Below are 16,128 nucleotides of genomic sequence, written 5' to 3' on the forward strand. Positions count from 1 at the left end.
TCCTTGCAAGAGTTTCATGTTTTTTTACTCTGAAAATTTGCGAAAGTTGCTATGATCTTTTCGTGGATCTTGATGTTTTCAGCTGGTATCTGTTCTAAGTTTCTGCAGACTTCTCTGTATGTCCGAACTGGATTGTGAGAGCTTCCACCATTATTTGTTTACAACGAAACAGAAATTAAAAAAAAAAAAAAAACTAGATCGCTCTTTCTTCCTCCGACTAAAGACACTCACCTTATGATGCTACGCGAAGCGCACTTCTCTTCATGCCATTTTCAAATTTGTTCTCACTTTCTTTTGCTTTGCTTTTCTCTTTCTAGTTGGTTGTTTGGCATGTGCCCTACGAATAAAATAGAATTATGAAAGGGCACTATCCATTTGGACCATTTTACGTTCAGAACTTGGTGGAGAAGTGGATCAAGACAATTCATTCGGCATGAGGACATTGGAATTGCCAATTTTTATTTTTTTTTAATTTTTTTTATAGTGCTTACTTTAGTGTCAAAAGTTTTTGTTGGCTCATTTATGTCACACCTTGAACCTCAAGCATGCGCACATCCCTCGGCGGTCGACTAAATTGCGACGTTCTCAGGACGCGTTGCCGACCCAACACGATTTATGCACATGCGGAAGCGAAACAACAATCTCCAGACAACAAACAAACATGGGATAAAAAAGCAAGATAACCAATTCACACAAAACGCATTTTATAAACAAACCGAGCAGGACTCCTCAGACATGGGCTCTAGGTCCACCACGACACCATTAGGGGCGTCGATATCCATAGAGTGCCCTACTTCCCATTGCTCGGTCCTGACGGGAGGCCTATCAAAACCTTGTATGGGACCCCCTTGATCCCCTTGAGGAAAGTTAATGAACCATGCTCTGAAGTGATGAGGTACCTAGTGAGGTAGGCCCTCATCGACCCAGATTGTAGACTCAACTAATTCCTGGGTCAGGTTGGTCCCGGTGATAGGGAAGTAGGAGTACTAAAAATCCATCTGCTCCGGGACCCCATAATGCATATGATGCTCCTCCATCTATGGACCTAAAAAGTTTAACTCACGACAGGGTGAGACAATGTCTCAGCGAGTCTACATCCTAAACCCCGATTAGATGAATAATTCACCTAGAGGCAGCCTAAACACACATCATAAATGACTTACCTTCCCTCAACACCTCCGTGCACATTAGCACAACTCATATATATATATATGCATGCAATAAACATATTTAACAACTGGAACACTACACATTAATCACCAAATATTCACAGGGGTCCTGATTATAAGGCTAAATCGTTATGACATGTCCCATTTCGTGCCACACAATTTTGTCCCATAATCAAGCGTGGCTATTTAACTCATTCAAGCATTCCAGTTAATTACAACCCAACAGCCACGATCAACTCAATAGTCGACGGTTATTCGGCATAACCGGGCGTCGTTTCGCTTCGTCGGGCACGACAACGTCTACATCTAGACGGCATTCCTGAAGGAGCATCAACTCAGCCTCCACTGCGACCGGCATCCGTTGACATGGGGCATTCCCAAAGGAACATCGTCTGGCGTAAACGCATCGTGATGGGTTCTAATAGCGATCATGCGCATATCCAATCCCTACCAAGGATATCATGCTTTGCACTAAAATGTCTTAATTTCAAATAATGTACTTGGCATATTTTCTTCATATTAAAAACATCCGGTAAAATAAGTGTGCGTGGACACACGGTCAATTCGAACCATAAAGCATGTTATTCTCCAATTTTAAAATTTCACGATTTTATATAGTACTTAAAATCTTTTTGGCGTAAAAAACCAACACCTGGTATTTTTCTAATTAAATACCAAAATTCCATATTTTTGAAATAATAATTCAAAAATTATCACCAAATACTCAATTGCATAAATTAGCACTCAATTGCACAAACCAACTACACCACGACGATCAACACGAAATTCTGACAACTGTCTATCTCGGTATAATTTCCACTAATTAATAAATAATTAAATAAATTACAAAATATTTAAATTAAACCACTAATTAATCTACATACACTAATCTAACCACCTAATTGGACTAATTAACCAACCTAGCTAGGATAAGTACATTACACTAATTAGGCTAATCCTCTAAGCTATCTAACCACCTAATTAACCTAACTAATTAACTAAATAATTAAATTACACTAACTAACCAACCTTAATCCTAATTAGGCCTAACTAATCCACCCTTAAGTATAATTAGCATCCTAATTAGAGATTAGGAGGTAAACTCGATGGTTTAGCAAGCAAACCGGTTCATGGCGATGGCGGTGTGACGTCGACCACAACTCAAGCCTACGGTGACACCAAAGGAGGTTAGGAAAGGGATGAAAAAGCCTAGCAAACCTCATGGTTTGCTACTGGGTTTCACTTATGCTTCGAGTCGGGTTGGTTGGTCGTAGGCCTTTACGGAGCTAGATGAGTGGTTGCAAGCGATCGTTGGACCGAACGTGAGGCAGATGAAGCACGGGCGGCGTGAGGTGGTTGAGCGAGCTAGAGACACGGACGGGGACGGGCTTGCGGGCGGCCTGGCTCGCAGCTTTGGGCTGGCTCGAACATGGAGAAGGGGGCGGCAAGAGGGTGGCAGCTTCGGTGAGAGGCTGTGTTGGTTTGTTTGCTCTAGAAATGGAGGTTGCAGCTGGTGAAAATGAAGAAGCTGAGGAAGAAGAAGATGGAGTTGTTGTTGGGAAGGAGGGGGACAAAAAGCCTTATAAGTCAAGTTTAAATATCTAAAACACTTGAGTACCAGCCCCAAAGTTTTTAGCCATGACCAGCTGCCAATTTTCCCTCCCAAACTTCTCAAACAAGCCAAGAATGAAGGCCAAAAGATGGCAGCCCCATAGCCCTACGACTTTGCACCCACTCACCTCAAGTTCTTCATAATTTCAAGCCAATTTGATGACCGAGAAATCTCCTTGTGTGGCATCCTAAAAATTTCATGACAACCCCTGGATATACCATGAACCATGAATAGGTGATGGAAGCGCCATCGGATTATATTATAGCCATTAGACCGATGAATTACAATAGATTAAGGCCGAACATTTTAATAGACAATTATTTGGTTGGAAATATATCCTATGTCCATGAGTGATTAAGGTTTTGTATTAAAGGATAAATTGATAGGAAATTTTTTATTCTTGGCCATGTACTTTATAAGTTGGATTTTTATTGATTTATATTACAAAATTTTATGGCCATGTGAGTATTTGAGATTATGAAATTAAGTGGGGATTAAAGTAAATTGTTAAGAGCAATTATGGGCTTATTTAGTATTATTTTGGGCCATTTAAAAGTTGGACTTTAGACCCAAAAGTGTTGGACCCAAAGTGGGCCAAGAGGCTCGGCCCAAGGAGCCCATGAAGTAATCGACCAAGGCTAGCCCAAGCCCAGCCAAATGAGGCCCATCTTCTTTGCATGAAAATCCACAAGTGGCAAGAGGAGCTTGCCAAGTGTTATTCCCTTAGAGCCAAGTGTCATGCATGCAAGGTTAATGATTGCTAATGATGAAATGGAAGAAAAGTGGAGAAGCGGATTGAATGAGGGGGAGGGGTTATCGACCAAGAGAGAGAGAGAGAGGGAGAGAAAGCTGAGAGAGGGAGAGTGAAATCGTAAGAAAGGGAGAGTGAACCGAGAGAGGGGAAGCCGAGTGGGAGCCATGAAGGGGAGAGGAGATTGTCGACGCCGCCTAACTCACCGTTTTGCTTGCCGAGATTTTCATTCGATTTAAGGCAAGTAGAGTCCATCAATCTACCCTTTACTTGCTGTGATGTGTGTGTTATAAAATGGTAAATTTCGGATGTGGATGAAGTGTGAAATCTCGAAGCTACAAGAGTTGTGTTCTAGCCTGGTGTTCTGTTTCTGGAAAAACAGTCTAACCTTTGATGATTTCATGAGTTGCATGCGATGCTATAGTGGGAATTTAACTTCAACTTCTTGATGAAAGTTGTAAAGGAATTCTTGGAGAGTAACATATCCAAATTTCAGAAGAAATGAATAAGTATAGACCGGTGAAACTAGTTTTCTTTGAAGAAGTTAGATCTGGAAATCGTAATGCTGACCTAGTGTGACTCTGTGAATTTTATAAAATTTTCCAGTTGAAATTTGATCTCGTGTTCTGCATGAAAGTTGAAAATGACATAATAAGGAGTAACATACTAAAATTTTAGAGTAAATGGATGAGTTTAGGTTGGTGAAACGATTTTATCTGAAATTGTTAGATCTGGAATTTGATGTTGAGGGTTATGGAAGGTTATGGTTATTATATTTTTTAATCTATCACAAATAATATTTCCAGTTCTTCATGAAATATTTACTTCTGTATTTTTTCTATAACATATAAAAATTTCAGAATTTTTGGAGTTGATTTATGATTTTTACTGAATTTGTGAATGAAACTGTGTATGACAATATTCCGAGATTATAAAGACTGTGATGTGTGGACTGTACCGAATTGTATGATGTTCTTTTGATATGGTGTTCTTCATGGAATATTTTCCTATAGATCTTGTATATAACATGTCGAATTTTTAGAATTTATTAAGGTTGTTTACTATTTTTTCAAGAATTATGACCAAAGGAGTGCAATCTGTTTTTATCCAGAATTTTGCTGTATTTTCAAAAATAAATGAAATTGCTCCGTGTGGTATAATGTCTTGAGTGGTTGATTATGCTGCATATGTGGTGACATATGGCATGTTATATGACATCAAAATCTGGTTGAGACCTTTGATATTGTTGCATCAAATGCATTGTTGAAATTGAGATGCATGTGTGAATATAAATTATGATAATGATGATACTGTCGGAGGTGTGAGCCGATGATGCCTCGGGAATGTTAGGATGCCCGGAGTGTGTGTGCCGGATGCTCCGGGAGTGTTGGGATGCCCGGAGGTGTGTGCCGGAAGCCTTAGAGGTGTGTGCCAGGGGGATTCCTCGTGATGCCAGTTGGGGTACGGGATGCCCGGAGGTGTGTGCTGGATGCCCGGAGGTGTGTGCTGGATGCCCGGAGGTGTGTGCTGGAGGCTCCTCGTGATGCCAGGTTGGGTGCGAGCAATAAATGAGGGATGCAAACACTGATCCTTAGAAAGAAAAATGATGAGATTCTTGTGAAAGATAAAATTGAGAATTGAATCATGTGCATGGGATGAACCTCATGGAAATGCAAGCATGAAGTGCATGGTGGTATATGCACGTTACATGGTGATATATGCATGGCTGCTTGATGATATATGTACAAGTGCATGGTGGTATGTGCACGTTGTATAGTGATATATGCATGGTTGTATGGTGAGGTATGTTCGAATGCATGGATGATATGTGCTTTATTCGTGATACCTTGATTGTTCTGTCTGATGCATCGTGTAGTTTGGTGAATCTTTACTACTGAGTGGTTGTACTCACCCCGTTTGGGGACTAACATTTTAGACTAGATAAGATACCTCTGCTGCCACTGCCACCGGTAGATGGATCAAGTGGTTGGATATGACCGCGAGGAGGATGATAGCAAATGAGGGAACTTTTGGATGCCGACACTGAACGATGGACTTTGAGTATATAATTGTTGGAGGAGATGTTGGTCATCTTTTGAAGTATAGCCGAATATAGAAGACTACGACATTTTGATGTACCGATGAATGATGTCCATCTGGTTTAAGTAAATAAAAATGTTCGGCTTTTACCTAAAAATGTTTAGTAGGTGTGCATCGTTTTCTAAATATAAGGGAGGGAGTTGATGGATGTGCTTCCGCCATATAAATTGCACAGGGACCAATCTAAAAGATGTAAACCCCTGGAATTTATGAATTTTAATGAAATTCCTTGGTATTAGAGTATTATATTATCAGGTCAAGTGAAGGGTAAGCGGACTGTGGTGACCCTAACGGTTCGAGGGTCGTTGAGGGGTGCCACATTTAGTGGTATCAGAGCTATGGTCTATTTGGAGTGATAAGGTGCCTCAAATGGAAATGAGGATAGAATGATGCATACCATAGGGTATTAAATGGAATAATTGGTTAACTTTGAATAACAGGTGATGGGTATTCACTCGTAGATCCCTAGTAGTTTATTATGAGTTGTCTTTAGGTGCCAGTAACTTGTATATGTTACTTATATATTAGTTGTTGCTTTTAAATGGAGACAGTAAGTCTCAGATTATTCTTGAGGCAAATGCTTGGAAATTGCTGGAAAGTCATGGTGCGAGCTGGAAGTGCTCATCCATCGAGGGCTGAAGCCTCTGCTGCGAGGGGCTGAACTCTGAATGGAAGATATCCTACAGGCATTGGCCAATATTGGAAATCTGATGGAAAGGCAAGCGTGTCAACAACCTATAATGGAACGTCGCCCTCAGGGACTAGTGGAACAATTCTTGAAGTTGAAACCACTTAAGTTTGGCAGAATGGGAAGTCCTGAGGAGGCGGAACATTGGATTGAGGGGATAGAACAGATTTTCCGATTGTTGGACTACAGTGATGCTGAGAAAATAGTTTTGGCAGAGTACCAGCTGGAGGGAAATGCAAAGTTTTGGTGGGGAGCTTCGAGAGACACGATCTTTCCACCAGGTACTGATGTGAATTGGGATGAGTTTGTGAGAGCCTTCAATAGGAAGCATTTCTCTGAATGTGTTAAGGATAAGAAGATCACTGAATTTGTTCAGTTGGAACAAAGGGAGCTCACAGTGGATCAGTATGAGGCAAAATTTTCTGAATTGTCTAGGTATGCTCCCAGATTGATTGAGGATCGTGAGGAAAAAGCTAAGAGATTTTTGAAAGGGTTGAGGATTGATATTAGGAAACAACTGGTGCATTTGAATATAAGGGAATATGATGAGATTTATGAAAGGTCACAGTTAGTGGAGCAAGAGCTGGTGAGAGAGCGATTAGATTCTAAGAGACAGTTGAGCTTTAGTGATATCAGAAGGGGTAATAGACCATATCGTGGTCAAGGTCAAACTTGGGAGGCTAAGAAAAAGAGCAATTTTGGAAATTTTGGAAGAGCTAGGGATGGCTTGAATATAGGGAAAACAATCTATCAACCGATGTTTATCGAAGGTGTGATGGGCAGCATAGCCCAGGACCTTGCAATGGATGGCTGAGATGTTATGGTTGTGGACGAGTAGGTCACTTTAAGAAAGATTTTCCACAAGAGAGGTCGCAGTTGAGTGTTGGCTCGGTGCGACAGGTACAACAAAGTACTGGTGGACCAAACCTACGAAGGAATCCACAGAGGCCACCAGCATAATGAAGGGTGTATGCGGTCACTCAAGAGGAAGCGAAAGCTTCCGAAAATGTTATCTCAGGTACGATTTCTATATATGGATAAGAAGGCATATGCGTTATTTGACATGAGTGGCACGCATTCATTTGTCTGAGAAAATAGAGATAATTGTGAGAAATAGGAACAAATCTTTAGATATGCCTCTTCGTATTTCTACATCATTGAAGGACATGTTGTTATCTACATTAACATGTGAGATGCATGAGATAACCCTAGGGGAATGAGATCTGGAAATGGACTTGGTAATGATAGTTATGTATGACTTTGACCTCATTGTAGGAATGGACTAGCTCCGTAAGCAATGGACTAGGATGAATGATCTCCTGAGATAGTACTTACCCATGTGCTAAGGATAAAACCGTGAGGCTAAGAATGGGATAGGCCAAAGCGGATAATATCTCTGTAAGTTAGTCCCTATCGAAAGGAGACCCTCCAATGGATGTGTAGTTTGGGTTCTAACCAGGCGAAAGTTGGTGTACCTGTAACAACCTGGTCTGATGAGGGCGGGGAGTGGATGCCGAGGTCAAAGGAGTTGAACAAGGAGCGGCTCTTGGCAGGCTTCTAGGATGGCAAAAAGGGGGCAGAAATGAACTGAACTATGAACTGAACTGGGAAGGCAGTGTTTCTGGGATAATTCTATTAGAGTGGCGCAGCGGAAGCATGGTTAAGCTTGTAGAACTCTTGTTTGTGAAAAAGAAGGACGGGTCAATGCGTTTGTGCATTGATCATAGGCAATTGAATCATGTGATTGTTAAGAGTAAGTGCCCATTACCTAGAATTGATGACATATTCGACCAACTGCAATGAAAGTTCGGTCTTTTATAAAAATTGACTTGAGGTCAGGATACCATCAACTAAGGATTAAGAAGGAAGACATTCCTAAGACTGCGTTTAGGACTCGCTATGGACACAATGAGTTCCTAGTTATGCTATTTGGATTGACGAATGCCTTAACTGCATTCATGGATTTAATGAATAGGATATTTAAGCCTTATTTGGATCAAATTGTGATTTTCTTCATTTGATGATATCCTGATGTATTCTAAAGGACCTGAAGAACATGCGCATCATCTAAGCGTAGTGCTGCAAACAAGGCTTAAGAAGTGAATTATGGAGAGTGAGTTATGAATTTGAGAATTAAGTTATGATCATTTGAGCTAAGTAGTGACTTCCTATTTGAGGATCTCATTGGAAGTCTTGATGCATTACATGGAGGCATTTAGTATGTATAGATTAATTTTGGAAGTCATGAGTTTGAGTGGTCATATGAGACATGAAATTATTTGTGGTTTATATGTCGGAATAATAGGTTTAATCGAAGGTGATCAACTTTTAATTTTTGGTAATAATCTCAATTTGAAAAGGGTCTGTGGAATTAGTGGATATGATCAATTGTGATTATAGTATTTCCAAGGTGAAAAGGTGAAAGTTCAAGTTGTGGATTTGATGAGTGATTAGTCCAAGTGATGATCCTTTAGGGTGAGACATGAGATATACTCGATGGAAACTAGACAAGTTCTTATCTTGGTGGATTGTCAATCTTTGAATTGGATAAGTTTTGGTGGACTATCGATATTTGAACCCAATGAATGGTGTTGTATTTTAGGCTTGAATTTATGTTGCAGTGAAAGCATAGTGAATGTCTTTGTTGGGCTGAACCAAATGAGTTATTGGTGGTGTTGATTTTGATGGTTCTAGGCTTGAATTGATGGTGACAAAGGTATAGGAATAATTCGGCTAAATGGTGTGTTCGATTGAGACAGTTAGATATACCAAAGTGGAAATGGGATCATGTGACAATGGATTTTGTGCAAGGATTACCAAGGACATTAAGTGGTCACGACTCTATTTGGGTGATAGTAGATTGCTTGACTAAGTCTACCTATTTCCCAGCAGTTCACGTAGACTATTCGAAGGGTAAATTTGCTGTTATATGTGTAAGCCAAGTGGTATGCTTACATGGTGTTCCTGTAACTATCACGTCGAATCGAGATTCAAGATTTTCTTCAAAACCTTTGGCGAAGTCTTCAAACCGCCTTAGGGACTAAAGCTCTAGTTTAGTATCGCTTTTCATCCACAAATGGACGGACAAACGAAAAGAGTGATCCAAGCATTAGAGGACGTGTTAAGAGCTTGCATCCTTGTCTTTAGAGGAAGTACTAGCCTGATCCAAGACACATACTCGATCATGAAGCCATCAAAGTGGATGAGAAAGTGAGGTACATTGAAGAGCCTGTGCAAGTACTAGATCGAAAGGAACAAATTTTTAGGACCAAGAAAATACCATTGGTTAAGATATTATGGCGACATCATGATGTGTAGGAAGCCACATGGGAAAGTGAAAATGAAATGAGGGAAATGTACCCTCACTTGTTTAAAGAGACATATGCAATGTCTAATTTCGAGGATAAAATTCTCTAAGGAGGGGAGAATTGTGGCATCCTAAAAATTTCATGACAACCCTTGGATATACCATGAACCATGAATAGGTGATGGAAGCACCATCGGATTATATTATAGCCATTAGACTGATGAATTACAATAGATTAAGGCCGAACATTTTCATGGATAATTATGAAGTGCATGGTGGTATATGCACGTTGCATGGTGATATATGCATGGCTGCTTGATGGTATATGTACAAGTGCATGGTGGTATATGTACAAGTGCATGGTGGTATATGCACGTTGTATTGTGATATATGCATGGCTGTATGGTGAGGTATGTTCGAATGCATGGATGATATGTGCTTTATTCGTGATACCTTGATTGTTCTGTTTGACGCATCGTGTAGTTTGGTGAATCTTTACTGCTGAGTAGTTATACTCACCCTGTTTGGGGACTAACATTTCAGACTAGATAAGATACCTCTGCTGCCACTGCCACCAGTAGATGGATCAAGTTGTTGGATATGACCGCGAGGAGGAGGATAGCAAAGGAAGGAACTTTTGGACACTGACACTGAACAATGGACTTTGAGTATATAACTGTTGGAGGAGATGTCGGTCATCTTTTGAAGTATAGCCGAGTATAGAAGACTACGGCATTTTGATGTACCGATGAATGATGTCCATCTGGTTTAAGTAAATAAAAGTGTTCAGCTTTTACCTAAAAATGTTTAGTAGGTGTGCATTGTTTTCTGAATATAAGGACGAGAGTTGATGGATGTGCTTCTGCCATTGCACAGGGACCAATCTAAAAGATGTAAACCCCTAGGATTTATGAATTTTAATGAAATTCCTTGGTATCAAAGTATTATATTATCAGGTCAAGTGAAGGGTAAGTGAACTGTGGCGACCCTAATGGTTCGGGGGCCGTCAAGGGGTGCCACACCTTTAAGCTACCATACAATTTCTACCATTTCTCCACAAATTGCTTCACTTTAGTAGCCCAAAAATCCAATCAAAGAGGCCCCTACAAATTTCTTGATTTAATTTTGCCGAATTTTGATTTTTCACCAAAAATCCTAGGCTCACCGAAAATTCTTCAAAGAATGAGACGATGTCCTAAAAATAAATCGTGATACGCTGAAACTTTTGATTCTTGAAACCGAGTTCAATTTCATGGTTAATTTCAACCGGATGTGATTTTAGCGTGACCTAACCTACCGAGTAGCTTTCAAGGATTTTATCGTATTTAACCCGTGGTCAATAATTCTCGATCCATGTTTGTGCATCTTCGATTCATCGGCGACTCTCGGTTGTCGTAAAAATCACAAGATTTCAATTACAGGCAACGGGTACAGAATTGATAGAAAAATCGGTTTAATGCTGCTAGACACGAATTTTGCAATCGGGTGGAATCATCCACAACTTAATTACATGCTTCTGTCAAATTGACTTATCTTCGGTCTCTAAGGACGCATTTGGTAACGTTTATGTTCCGCGGAACAATTTATGAACATAAATAGTTTTTTTTTTCTGTTCCAGGGAATAATTTCTGAGTATAAGAATGTATTTGGTAACTGCAAAAAATTTCTACTCCGAACAGAAATGTGTTTGGTAAACTTGTTTATATATTTTTATTTCTTTTAATTTTTCAATTTTTTTCCTTTTTTTTCTTCTTTCTTTCTTTTTTCCTGTTGTCGGTGCGGCCATGGCCGACGAGGTCACCGGCCCTCGGCGAGGCTCAATCTCATCGGGCTATCGCGAGGTCGGTGTCGCCCAACGGTGGCCCGGCGAGACCGAGCCTCGCCGGTGGCTAGGCGAGATTGGCCTCGCCAAATTTGGGCGAGCTCAAGCTGGCCCAGCCAATGTGAGGCCGAGCCTCACTAGCCAGTGTTAGCTTGGCCTCACCAAGCCAAGGCGAGGTCGAGCCTCGTCGGTGACCTCGCCTAGCCACCGAGGCCACCAGCGAGGCTTGGCCTTGCCCAGGCGGTGTGAGGCTCGGCCTTGCCTTGCCTTGGCTAGGCAAGCTCGGCCTTGCTAGATCTGGGTGAGCTCGAGCTCGCCCAACCAAGGCGAGGCCGAGCCTTGGCTGGGTCGGCGATGCTTCGGCGAGGTCGCCGGCCCTCGACGGCCGGTTGCTGGCCATGGTTGAGGTTAGCGATCAGCCAAAAGGAAGAAAAAAGAAAAAAAAAAGAAGAAGAAAAAAGAAAAAAAAAAGAAGAAGAAAGAAGAAGAAGAAAAATGAGAAGAAAAAAAAGAAGTGTTTCTTGGAAGTGTTCCCGAGAACAAGAAAAAGTTTTTTCTACTTCTTGTTTCTCGTTCTAAATCTGTTTCGGGAACAAAAAATAGATTTTTTGTTGTTCCGGAAACAAAAGTATAAACAAACGCGTTTCTATTCTTTTTTTGTTCTCTAAAACAAAAGAACAAAAATTTATGTTCTGGGGAACATAAACACATTTTTCCAAACACACCATAATCGATTTTAACAGTGCCGTATTGACCCTTGCCGATTAGCATAGTCGAGCAGTTAATTTCTGATCGAATTCTCAAGTATGTCGCATTTATATCTCTTAACGGATTCACCTAATAGATTAGTTATCTCTATGAGTGATCAACTCAGAGAAAAAGGACTATAGGCACGTCGATGAGAAGCCCAATTCATTTAATCAAAACAGTGTCGAAAATCAGGATGTCACAACTTAAGTGCTAAATTGGAGAAAAAAAAATCACTTGAATGTCTCCGGCGAGAAATTTCAATAAAAAAGAGTGTGGCTATTATAATTAAAAAAGTAATCTGAGTTGGCACATTTTTTAAAAAGTCGAATCCACATGGGCGTGCAAAATGGTGTCACTTAGTCCAACGGGGAGGGCTAGGGCATAAACAACACTACACCATCTCCATGCCTAAAAATGATGTCGAACACGATGAAGTAAATAGGGCTCCAATCATATTCAATACTTGCTCATTGTTGCCATCTCTATCGCTCTCACTTAGTCAAGTTCATTATACTATCTAAGTCGCTCAATTGGAGGGAAAAATTAGGCATCAAAGGAAAAAATTAGGTGTGAGAATGAAAAATTAATGTTCTTGATTGTGACATTCGGAATTTCTGTATTTATAATTATGTAATATTCGGAAATTCGTATTATGATAATGATACTTAGATTTTGAGCTAAGAATTATTTGCCTTAGTATTCAGACAAGTACACGGAGACTTTAATCGAATTCGTAGATTTCGTGGGACGTGGACGGTAAATTTCGTGAACGTAAATCGTTTCGGGTTCGACGTATGAATCGAATTATGTGTGCACTAATAATAGAATGGTATTAATTAAATTACTATCATCTTACTAGTTAACAGTTGTTATTAATTTTATAAGTTTTTTCAATTAATAATAATAGTGAATAACTTGTGTTAATCATGCTAGAAGAGGATAATTTCGTTTTGTCCACTGCATTCATTTGCAAGGTTTATTAATTAAAATTTGAAGTGTCACTTGTCCTCATATTATGCATTTCATGGCCTGTGTTCTTACAATATTATATTTTGTGGCTAATTTCTTTTACATTCAAACTAAGTGAGGATTATTTCAAGATGACTCATATTTCTCTTGCTTTTTTTTTTGGCCACGTGCAAGGGCCTTGCTTTTCATTATTGGCACATCAAGCTGAAGATTTACATGTAATTTTACACCTAGCATTGCTATGAATTAGATTATCTTAATTAATTTTTTACAAAACCCACTTTATCTTGCCAAAAACCCATTTTTCGTCTCTTTCAAGACTCAAACAGAAGCTGCATGTGTTAGTTTTTGCTTTTCAATCCAAGAATTTGGAGAGCAAACTTCATATTCAAGAGCTATTAGGGTGGTGAAGACAATTAGTGGTTTATGGCTTGCATTCGTTTGAGGTAAGTGAAATTTCTAGTGTTAAGTTAGCTTAAATCTAATTTTGCTTCTATCTTGGTTGGTTGGGTGAGGGGTGAAGTCTTGTTGTGGGTATGATGGTTGTTAAGTAGCTTGATAATTTCTTGCAAGTTCGTTATGCTTCGCCTTGGTTCATTTTGGTTTGTTTTGTGTGATTCAGAGTAGTTAGAATGTGCTCATTTTGCCATATTTGTCTTGATAACCCATTGCATGCTCGTTCTGCTTTTTTCTACCTCCTTCTAGGTAGTTAGAATCTAGTCAATATATTGTATTTGTCTTGATAATCTATTGAATGTTCGTTCAACTTTTTTATGCCTCATTCTGGGTAATTAGAATCTAGCCATTATGTAATCCATTGCATGTTTGTTCTGCCTAATTCTAGGTAGTTAGAATTTGGCAATTCTACCATATTTATCTTGATAACTCATTTCATGTTCGTTCTACTTCTTTTTGCCTCATTCTGGGTAGTTAGAATCTGGTCACTATGTTGTATTTGTCTTAATAATCTATTGCATGTTCGTTCTGATTCTTTTTGCCTCATTCTAGGTAGTTAGAATCTAGTAATTATCCTATATTTGTCTTGATAATCCATTGCATGTTCACTTTGCCTCATTTTGAATAGTTAGAATATGACGATTCTGCCATCTTTGTCTTGATGACTTATATCATGTTTGTTATGCTATTTCCGCCTCATTCTGGGTAGTTAGAATGTGGATGCTGTATTTGTCTTGATAACCCATTGCATATTCATTCTATTTCTTTTTGCCTCATTCCGGGTAGTTAGAATTTAGCAATTATGCTATCTTTGTCTTAATTACCCATTACACGATCGTTATGCTTCTTTTTGCTTTATTCTGAGTAGTTAGAATCTAGTCATTCTGCCATAGTTATCTGGATGACCCATTGCATATTTGTTCTGCTTCGTTCTGCTGGAATTCTACTAGTCAGAATCTGTTTGTCTCACTTGTTTCTACTAAAATTTCCTGAGACATAATCTGTCTATTTGTGAGTATGCTCAAATCTGTTCATTGGTGAGTCTGTTCGCTTGTTGAATCTACCAACTTCTGAATATATTCATTGAGTAGTTTGTTTATTGGTTTAGACAGACTTTACTGAATTTGAATCTAATTCTAATTGAATGCGCTCATCAGTTGATTCTGTCCATTGCTAAATCTGCCTATTTGTAAGTCTGTTCATTGTTGGATCTGTTCTTTTGTTCTATGAGCTATTATCAAACTAGAAACTTGCCTTTTTAATTGTTCAGACTTTATGACCAAAATGTACTTGTTCGCCCAGACTCATAATATACCCATTTGATTTACTAGATTTTAATGTCTAGAACCTGCTCAATGTTTAGACTCAAAACATACACATTTGATTTACTCGATTATTGATGCCTAGAACCTTCTCATCGTCCAGACTCAGAATGTACTCATGAAATGTCGATACTTTGACAATCATAATATGATTACATATTATTAAATGTGCGGTTATTTGGTTAAGGCCTTAAATTGAGTTGAAATATGTGTGTTATGCTTGTGAGTATGCATATATCATGGCATAAATGAGATTAATGTGAATCTGTCACCCATATAGTGGTGAGTGATGATGCCTCATGGGGGAAGTTTGCAGGATGCCCCAGGGAGTGTTTTGGGATGTCTCGAGAGTCGAGATATCCTTGTGGTGGAAGTTTGCAGGATGCCTCGGAGTTGAGATGCCCTGTATGTCGGGATTCCCTAGGAGTGTACGGGAGGATGAAGCATTAATAAATAAAATACATTATTATGTATAGAACTAAATTATTGTGTGAAACATGGTATGCACATACATAAGTCTAGATGGACGGTCTGTTGGTTAATAATAATTCATGTGGTAGAAGATCATGAAACGTAAAGTCTGTTTATGTTTGCATCATACTTATCGGATGATTATGCCTTCATTTTGTGTATACCAAGTAAAGTGGTAAGATGATTTTTCTAACTTAAAACTAGAGATTTCATTTATTGGGCTTTGGCTCAACCCTATAATTTTTCAAACATGTAGGATGGACACCTCTCAACCCTTGCACTATGGAGTCCTTGTTTATAATGAAGCTTTTTATGAAAGTGTACTTGAATCAGAGTCTGTCATAGTATATACCAAGTGTAGTTCTATGGGTTGATATAGGAGGCTTGCGGAGTGGGTTCCTTTCTAATTCGTTGCTTGGTATTGAAATCTTGATGGAAAGTTAGTGGGTCCGTTGAGTAGCTTCGATCTGAACATTGGAGACACAGCAGAAGGAGAAGTTATTAACCCTTGACTCAGTCCGAAACGTTTATATAGGCAAACTTTTGAAAGTATAGTATAGTTTGAAGATAGGTCTCCCTACCCCTACTCAGAATTCTGTCTTTTGCTGGGAATGTAATGAAGTTGTGAACTCTCATGTGGTATAAGTAAAAGAAGTAGAAGTATGTTTGTTATAATTGTGAGGCTTTAAAGGTTAAAAGAATATTTGTAAA

Source organism: Eucalyptus grandis, chromosome 6, assembly GCF_016545825.1.
Source record: "Eucalyptus grandis isolate ANBG69807.140 chromosome 6, ASM1654582v1, whole genome shotgun sequence".
In the NCBI taxonomy this organism is placed as follows: Eukaryota; Viridiplantae; Streptophyta; class Magnoliopsida; order Myrtales; family Myrtaceae; genus Eucalyptus; species Eucalyptus grandis.